This window comes from Sceloporus undulatus, chromosome 5 (genome assembly GCF_019175285.1).
Source record: "Sceloporus undulatus isolate JIND9_A2432 ecotype Alabama chromosome 5, SceUnd_v1.1, whole genome shotgun sequence".
Lineage (NCBI taxonomy): Eukaryota > Metazoa > Chordata > Lepidosauria > Squamata > Phrynosomatidae > Sceloporus > Sceloporus undulatus.
In genome coordinates, this window is record NC_056526.1 from 158,913,426 (window position 1) to 158,923,761 (window position 10,336).

A 10,336-nucleotide genomic window follows, 5' to 3' on the forward strand; every position below is an offset into this window, starting at 1 on the left:
ACATTACTGTGGTGAAAGGCGTCTGAGGAATGTCCAGGGAGACCACGATTTTCATGTAAGGGGGAAAACAGTGATTGATATTGACTGCACTCTTATGTGTGTAAATGAAAGAGCCAGATGAAGGCATTTGTCAGCCTTTCAGTGTATTTTCCTTGTTTGTCCAGTTGCTGAAAAGACTTCCACTGCCTAGGTTATACTAATGGCTACCAGAGTCATTTAGGAACTGTTGAAGGGATTTAGACCTATATGTAAACTTACTGGGATATTACTGCTAGCTCTGATCAGCACTCTGTTGCAATGCATTTTAGTTCTTTACAATACAGTGACAATGGTTTTCTTAAAAAAGAAATTGCATATACATTCATCATACAGTATTAATAACACCTAGCTGTAGTCTATTAGCTAATACAGAGAACAGACACATATATTTATATTTCTCAGCTCCAAAGCAGAAAAACCCAGACTATGATAATTTTAAAAGGAATAAATATACAGATACTTCCCACATATCTAAATTGTTTTTAAAACAGCAAAGACCAAAATTTACCCACAGGAAAAAAACTAATTTGTATACTTGTACTTAAAACTAGAGTTGGGTATACAGTCGTCCCTCCTAACTCGTGGACTTGGAGTCTGTGGTCTTTCCCATTCGCAGACAGCAAGTGGGGAAGGACAAAATGGTGTGTGCATCTGAGGTGCACGCAGGCACACGCCGCCATTGAAATCAATAGTGACTTGAATATCAGTATTTTTCTGGATTCACAGGGGTCCAGAATGCGAATCAGGAGGGACGGCTGTAATGTGTTGCAAACAATATACACTCATCCCTCCATATTTGTGGCTTTGATATTTGCAGATTTGATTATTCATAGATTTGATTATTATGTTCTTTCTAGGAATATCTAAGTCCTCCAGTGCAACTACATGGTCAACTTTAACTAAAAGTTGCACTGAAAGACCTAGAGATTCTTAGAGAGAATACTCTACTAGGCATTTGTAGCTCCTCTAGCACAGTTCTATGGTCAGTATCAGTTGGACATTGACCACAAAGTTAGAATCATGCATTGGAGGACCTAGAGATTCCTAGAGAAGTGTCCTTTCAGGTAAAAAAAAATGTTGTTTTTGTTATTTGTGGTTTTCCCATATCCATGGGGGTCTTGTGCCCCTAACCCTAGCGAATATGGATGGACAAGTGTAGTCATCTCTAACTCTAACACTCTTAAAAGAAAATGAGGGTGCAACAGTGGCGCTTTACAGACCGACCAAAAGCCCTTGTTTGCTGTGCGAAGGAGCTGCAGTGGACAAACCACGCGGCTCCTCCGTGCAGCAAAAAGAAGCCACAAAAAGCGGCTTCTTCTTGCGGCGCCATTGTGACGTCGCAAGGCGCCAATGGCGCCCTTGCGGCATCACAAGAGCACCAAGACGTGCGGACGCTAGGCATCTGTCATGTCAAAATGGCGGCACCCATCTGTATAAGGCACTGCCATTTTGACGCCCTCGTTACGTGCGAGGGGCAAGGCGTGTCAGGAAGCGCCGCCCCTCACGGATAACGGCGGCGCCCAATAAGGCCCGTTGGGAACGCGCCACAGTTACATTTCAAAATCAGTGTAAAACATGTGAAAGTTCTTTGATATACCAGATATAGAAACAGAGTAACTAGTAATAGATATTGCATATTGGTGGACTACAGATCTGTAGCTTGGGTGAGATGAATTCTATCTCTCTGTAAACTGGGTAAATCTCTTTTTTACTTTCTTCCAAATGCTTTAAGTCCCCAATAATATCATTTGTGTTTATATGTTATACATGTGATTCTACATTATAGGCTCAGCAACTTTGAATGTTTTATCCTGTCTTCAGCTGCAGTTCTAACTGTCTGCTTGTGACACATAGTACTTGGGACTATGTGTCAATATAGATCAATATTGGGTGGATATCATGCATTAATATTTTGCTTGGCAGATTTCTAAACACATGAAATAGCTATAGATAACATCAGTAACAGGCAATTTGTGGCCTCCACAGGTAACCAGATTGTAATTCCCATCATCCCAAGACAGAGGTGTTAATAGAAAGGGATGGTGGAAGTTATAGGTCACCCATATTTGGGGGGGGGGGTGTGTGCACAAGTTGCCCATCCCTGCAATAAATGGATGGACATCTTCTATGGGTTCCAGCCCCATGTGGCATGGAGGGCTTGGCTTTTAGGCCTTATCCAGGTACCAGTATTATTGAGTTCAAAAAGTGAAAATCCTACATTTTTCTAAACTATTATGTTGTAGAAAACAAATGCTACTCTCTTTCCCATCAATATTGGTATTTGCTTTAAATTACAAGATTTAAAAACATGGTTAAAAACAACCATCAACATCATTATTACTGCTCAACCTCTGGAACATACTTTGCCCTGTCTTCTCTGTGACAATCAGAACTAGACATTTTACATACTTTGCCCCCATTTCTCTGTGACAATCAGAACTAGGCATTTCAATTGCATGATCTTGCAAAACTGTCCTGAGAGCAGACTGCAATGGAAATACCCATGCAAACAAGCTGGAGCCTTGGTCTTTGAAAATTAATGGGATGTCTGCCACTTATTTCATTGATGGCATAGAAGACACCCAAGTTATTTTGACCTCAAATCTTTTTGACCAGAGATAAATATTATTATTTAGAGAAAGGGTTCTAACTGGGGAAAAAGGAAAAATCACTGCCAATCAGTCATAGCTTTCTGGAGAAAAACTCTGTCAGGTGTAACTTATTTTATTCCTGAAGCCATGGACTGATAACCTGACAGTTCATCTGGCAGGATGAATCAGATGAACTGAATGGCTGATTTAGATTGCCTAAGTCAGGTCCATTGTGGTTTTATGCAGGAACTTTCTTCTAAAGGAGCTGAAAGTCCTTTTCAGCTTCTTTGTATTTGAAGTGCTCCAAAAAGGCTTAAAAGAATCTTGGGGCGTGGAGGGGCTGGGGGGGGGGGGAGGAAGAAATGAGCTTCTGTGTTCACGTCTTAGGTATTTTCTTCCCAAAGTGGTTTGGTTAATGCACCGTCTGCCGGGAACACCTGTGAACCATTGAATTTAATTGGGCTGCAGCTGGTGCCGATTGTCTGTGAAGCAACTGGCAGCCCAATAGGCTGGCCTTTTTCATTGTGTTTCCTTTTCCTTTCCCTTTTCTTTCCAGCTTGCTTTCCCACCCCTGTAGATGGCTACAAGAGACTGTGTGAGAAAGGGATTAGGAACCTGAACCAGATTGGCATCCTGTGGTGGTTTGTGAATAGTGCAAATTGTGGAGCTCTCCCGGATGACGACTACCTGTGAGAGGGTGCACTAGCTTGCTGTATGGGCCCCTCTTCGAAGCTAGCTTTCCCACTCAGCGTGAGGACTGTGAAAAGGCTGCAGAATTAGGCCTTTAAAAAAAGGGGGGGCATGAAAACCCTAGAGTCAAATCTACAAAGGTACTTACTCATTTCTTTCCAGCTCTTACTAGACCAGTCACACTGACTTGGCTTTATTCTCAAATTGGGTCAAAAGGTATTACAAAAACGTCAACAGAAATGAAGGCCACCATGTTTCCCCAGTCAAGGAAATACATAGTCAAAAATCACAACTCATGGCTCAACATATCTCTCTGTTGGGACAGTACAAATGTTGCCTCTACCTTCCCTTATTTTATCTTTTCATTCCCCAAACGCTGGATTTTAAGCAGATTTTAAGAGCCAAGACAGTTCCTGCAGTCAGCTGTTTCTTCAAGAGTTGTACATGCACATGCAAATCATAGTGGGTTGACAAATTCAAAGAACCAAAGAATGAATAACTGTAAACAGTACCCTTTTGCTAGCTTAGCATAAACAACCAAAGTGACTTCTCCTCAGAAGAAAGATCAGTGTTCTAGGAGTCATTTGAGACTTAAGAGGTCCATGTATTCTACTTTGCAGAATATTATACCACAGCTATTCTCAACATACTGTCCTCCAGATGTGTTGTACTACAACCCCCATAAGCCTCTAGTATATTTGCCTACATACAAGGGGATTTAATGTTTGTTTCTCTCATTTGTTTTAAATTTGTGTTTCCCAGAATCCGCATGTAGACTCCAGCTTAGTTGTGGCTTGTGCATACATAGTTTCAAAATTTTGAAACTAATGAAATATAACATGTGGTTTAAAGCAGGCCAAGTTTATATCTTGCCTACCTTTGCCAGTTCATGCTCATGTCAAGAAACTATTTTGTTTAGCACGTTCCCTATGCTCCCTATATGAAGTCACTGTCTCTTTCATCCTCAGTTCCCAATATGTAAAGGCATAGACATATTATGGTATATGGCCATAATATATTTTTGAATTGAAAATTGAAAACAGCAAGCACTTTTGAAGGCAGCAGATAGTTTTTAATAATCCAATCTAAAAAAAAACCCAAAGATCCAAAACACATTGCAGAGATAATCCAGTTTGACACTGCTTTAACTGCACTGGCTCTGTGCTAGGGAATCCTGTGAAGTGTAGATTATTGTGGCACCAGAGCTCTCTGACAGAGAAGGCTAAATGTCTCACAAAACTACAGTTCCCAAAATTCCTTAGCATTGAGCCAGGGTAGTAAAAGCTGTCTCAAACTGGACTATTTCTGCAGTGAGTTTTGGACCAAAGTTACATATGAAAAGAGAAGAAACAGCAGATAGCAATACATCAAAACTAATCCCTCTCAAATGAAGGCAATAAATGAAAGTATTAAATACCTCTTAAATCATACATTTTAAAGGAGAAAAACACACCTTGATCCCAAACAACTTCAGAATTTCAACCGGAACTTCCAATACTGAAATTTTATCAACAAACCACAATTTGCACCCTGAAGCTACAACAAAGGGGCTGTGTGAATTCATGAAAATACTGACAATTCATTAAGTTTAAAAGTCTAATGAACCTGAAGTTTTTACAAATCTCATTTGTTTTATAAAAATCAGTTTCCTTTCCTATGTGTTTGTGTATTCATCAAACATGCACAGGATACTTGTTTATCTCTACTTATTCTTATCATCTATTTGTCCTATGTTTGCACAGGCAGAGCTAAGAAGAAGAAAGATGAACTGTGTTCCAAGAATTAGCACATGGGCTATGCAATAAACAGAGGAGATTATTTGTTTTAGGTTTTTATGAGGTTATGTCAAAAACCTTCTACGCTTGCACACAAAGGATCTTTTAGAAAGACTATGCTGATTTTCAGTCATTCCAATAAGAGTTAACACCCACAGGGTATGTGCTGAATCTAGCTAAAAGATCAGTTTCCCTTTCTTCTGCTCGTGATTTTTTTTTAAAAAAAAACCCTAGGCATGGTACCCTTCCAAGCGATATATTAAATGTAAATTCCAATCTAACATTTATAACTAAAAGCTCCAAACATAGTTGCTTTCCAAACATACGGATTTGATACAGATCCCATCATTCTGGCAGAGGCATGGCACGACTGCACCTTTAACAAAAGAACTCTGAAACAAAAACGAGTTTGCACATGCTAGGACAGAATATTTTTAAACAACATTCTCTGCCAAGTCCTAGTTTCAGCTATATTTGTGGAACATAACCTACATACATACACTTCATTAGGAGACTAAGCTTCATTTCTGGAAACTGTCCTTAGAAATCATTTTTTAAAAAAGACTCTATAAAATAACCTTAAAGTTATTTATCGTATACACAGACAGACAGACAGACAGACCCACATATACCCCATTAGTATACACTTGTGTGAGATATGTGGGGTCACTATGTTTAAGACCTTTATCAAACACTGTTCAGGTGTTGCCACCATAGTGCAAGAAGAACATAAAGGTTCAAGGAGATTCAAAGACCAAAACTCCACTGATGTTAATGGGGCTTATTTCTTGGGTCCTTGGGTCCATTTGTGGGAAAAAGGCAGCACAGAAATGTAATGCATTGAAATGAAATGAAACTCTTTTATCCAGAATTCTGAAATCTGAAATACTCTAAAATCCAAAACTTTTTTTCATGAGTGGCTGAGATAGTGATACCTTTGCTTTCTGATGGTTCAGTGTGCACACACTGTTTCATGCGCAAAATATCAAAAGTATTATATATAAAATTACCATCAGGCTATGTGTATAAGGTGTATACAAAAAATAAATGCATTTCATGTTTAGACTTGGGTTCTATTTCCAAGATATCTCATTATGTGTATGCAAATATTACAAAATCAGAAAGAAAGAAAAAACCCAGACATTTCTGATCCAAAGCATTTCATATAAGGGAGAAACAACCTGTAGTTTAGCCAGACTCTATCCCATCTCCATTTTAAAAAATCATGAGATGATCAGGGAACAAAGTCCCAAAGGGATCTATAAAGATGCCCAAGCAAATACAGTGCTCAACAGCTTCTGAGGTTCCCAAAGTATATTTATCTTCCAAGAATGTCTTTGAAAGGTGATAGTGTGCATATCTTTGTCCAACCAAGTCATACAAGTTGCTAGATACAGGCAAATGTCCAATATACTTTTTGGAAAGTTCAAAAGCAGGAAGATTGCACAACTCCAAATTAACTTGCCAGAATCTATAACGTTCCTTCTAAGAGATGAAAGTGACAACCTTTCAATGTTATTTTTAGTTTGTAATATGTAACAAGATATGACCAGAGACATCTACTGCAGCCACAATACAGTACATTTCCAAAGCCAACCTCCATGGATGCCGGAACTGTATAGCTACAAGCCAAAACTTCACAGGTAATAAGACATTGGAAATAAACTCTACTGCTGTGGGACATTTTGTGTGTGTTTTCTCTCTATAGCACTTAGCAAGGAATGAATCCAGGTCAAATGGCTACTTAATAGGGGGATACAAAAGGAGATTAAAACTACAAGATCTTGGTATCTGGATTCTGAATACTAATGCATCCATGCAGAGTTTTGTCAAGGACAAACTCTGTTGAGTCCCTTGTACATGTCCAACATATACAAGTCAGAGAGAAATAATACCAGTATCTTTCCATCTCTATATGACAGTTGCATTATTTCTGTGCCAAAGAGACAACATCTTTGAAAGGATCAAGAGGATCAAGCCTCAGAGTTTCTGTTGGCTTGCTTCATGCAACAGATCTACATTTAATTAGACAGGAATGATAAAGATAGGTATTATATATTTTGTGAGACAAGGAAGTGCTGTGGTTCTCTAGATATGAAGAGTAGTCCAACCCATTAGTACTGGCATTACTTTCTGATCCATATGGACCATCCTCCCCTTAAATCATGCTGCTCAAAACCCTGTTCTTCTCTCTGAGATAGTGTACTTTGAAAAAATAAAGTCTACTGTTCAGACAGCTGAATCAAAAACTCGATACTGTCGCTGCAGCCACCACATTCATCTCTCAAACTGAAGACAGAGGAGGAGAGGAAACAAGGAAAGGAAAGAAAAGGAAAGGAAGAAAGAGAGAGCAAGAGAGAGAGGGAGGGGGAGGGAGGGAGAACGAGGATAACCATGCCCAGGGAAGGGATCTATGTGTCTGCTTTCTTTCCAAAACTATAAAAATAAGTAAGGAAATACACAAATACTGGGAGGCAAAGAGATATGAAATCAGCTTTTTGGAGCTATAAGGAAATTAATAACTAGATTCCTCCCTCTTAGTTCAACATAGAAATGGGTAGTTTCTTGACAGAAGCAAGAAAGTAGATGGTAGCAGGCAGATTTAACAGAAATGAAATACTTTTTCTGAGAGTGCTATATTATCCTGATTTTATCTTAATCTATGATAACATAATATTCCTTATTAACTGGATGACCTTGGGCAAGTCAAACTTTGAGCCTCAGAGAAAGGCAAGAGCAAATCCCCTTTGAACAAATTCTGCCAAGTCTGCCATGATTTTTATGGTGCCTTAGGGTCACCATAATTCAGAGATGACTTGAAGGCAAACAACAATTTATTGAATACATTTATTAATCACACGCACTACCTAACAGATGCCCAGGGAAGTACCTCAAACTATTTTTCGTTATTGGAGCAAAACATCAAGGTGCTCATGTTTTCATGCAATTTAGTATTCTAATAACTGAATGTAGGTTTTGTTGTTGCTGTTTCTTTAAATGAGCATTCCCTTGTCTTCACAAGGTTGCTAAACAGATGTCCAAGTATGCAGGTTTTTAAAATACCTTGTAATATGTCATGTCTCAGCTCAGTTAAAGTTCACCTAAAGTGTTCTACCACTACTTCTTATCTCAGTAATTATTATCCATTAGATTGTGTTGATTGTGTCAGACACAATGTTAGATGTTAGCACCAAAAGCACAGTAATCTTTCTTTGACCACCAGTAAGGTGCGCTTTTTTTGTGTTACTTTGTGCACCAGATTTGGGCCACCATGCAGTGCTTTTGGCCTGTCCGTTTCAGGCCTAAGTCTCCCTTCTTCCTTTGTCTTCCAATTCCCGTGCTAACAAGATGCTGACTAGAAACCACATAATAGAAGCAAAGGATGTTGATATTAGACTTACAATTCCTCTCATGTCAAAAAAAACCCCCACTTTTTATGTGAACTTTAGGAAGAGAGGAAAATAAGCAAATGTCAACTTAATACTGTTACTATATATTTTTTAAAAAAACACCACTGGAGATCAACCATTTTCTACTCTGTGGAAGAAGTTAGTCACTTTAATCATTTAACAACTATTATTAGGTAACTAAAACAAGGGAAGGTATACAGCCACTCCCTAGGTCAATGCTTAGACTATGTACTGTTGGGGGGTTGCAATTATTTTTCTCAGTGTACCAGGAATCAGTACCGTATTTGTGACCATTGGCTACAATTGTTTCATACACACACACACACACACACACACCCCTATGTCACCAGGGTCCATCACTTTGAGTGGCACTACTCTAGATGTTGTAGGAGAGCAGCTCCCAGCTACCCTAGCCAGTATAGCCAATGTACACTGGAGAATGCAGTCCAACAGCATTTTGAAGGGATACATTTTGTCCATCCCTGATTTAGCAGATTAACACTGTATTTCTGCTTCCAGTTCCAATTCCTGCAAGTAAATAAATGACCTCATACAACACTTGGCATTGTTTCCCCATTCAGTGACTTACAGGTTTGGCCTTGGTGGAATATGAATAAGATACCATATGCAATTATTATATTAACATACAGGAAGAATCTTGAATTTCAAAATGGAGCGATGCTAAAGAAACAAATGTGGTTCATTGCCAGTTGTTTCTATTTCTTGTCCCACTCAAATAATTTCTAAAACTCTGGATCATTCAAAACCTGTGATTTCCCAGCTCAGATCACTCAAGGGTGGTGTCTTGGTCTCTTAAATGTAGTCATTAAAACATCACTGCTAAACATATATGTGACCTTCAAGAGTTAATTTTTAATTTCTTGACTATACTGCACGTGAAATGTTCAAACAAGTTTTGGCACTCATTTTATAGCATATGTGCACCTTATTGTAGGAAAGCAGAGTCAGTCCCTCAGAGAAAGTTCCAGATTGCCTGAGCAACCCCTGCGATTGTAAATGCCTCAAACTAAGTTCCTGGAAAGACTGCGACCCCAAAGGGATTACAAATGCAATATAAGAAGTGTCAAGTTCTTCTCAAATCTATTGCACTGTAAGAGAAGGCAGGTGTTTTAACCATTGAACACACTTAAATGTTCATGTTTTTAAAAGCCACAATTCATAACTGACAGACAACTATGAATCTTGGCACTCTCCCTACTGAAAGTCTGAAAGACCCTGAATTTACATTGTTTTGTTTTACCTAAAGTCACCCTAATAATGCCAGAATTCTCTACTGATAATTACATTAGTATCAAAGCAATTCCTAACAGGGACGTAGGGAAGGGGGGGTTTGGGGGTCCGGATCCCCCCCTTCAGGCCCTGGGGGCCTTCAAGCTCCTTCCTCTTTCCTCCTGCCCTCCATCAAAACCACAGAGAACTCGGAGGGGAAAGACAAAAGTTGCAAACTCAGAGAGAGAGAGAGAGAGAGAGAGAGAGGAGGGGGAGGGAGGGGGTCCTTGTGATTTCTTTCTCTTTCGTTTCCATCGGAGTCCGGCTTCCACTCCTCTGCCTCCTCCCCCCTCCTCCCTTGTGCTTTTGCCAGAATAAAAGTCTCTAGAAGGGAAGGAAGGGGGAAAAGGAAGGAAGAATGATAGGGAGGGAGGGAGGGAGGGAGGGAGGGAGAAATGAAGGAAAAGAAAGGGAGGAAGAGGAAGGGGAGAAAGGAAGAAAGAAAAAGGAAGGAAGGAAGCTTCTAAAGGGAAATATAAAAGAAAGAAAAGGTGACTTTTAACTTTCCTTTCAGCAGTTATATCCATATACAATATAGTAA

At 39.3% G+C, this 10,336-nt stretch overlaps 1 protein-coding gene across 3 annotated transcripts in view; it reads right to left on the bottom strand.

Annotated features, from left to right (window-relative positions):
* The window catches only part of SPATA5 (spermatogenesis associated 5), a 194,357-nt gene that overhangs the window by 2,374 nt on the left and 181,647 nt on the right, over positions 1-10,336 (bottom strand). The gene's annotated exons all lie outside the window — the stretch shown is intronic.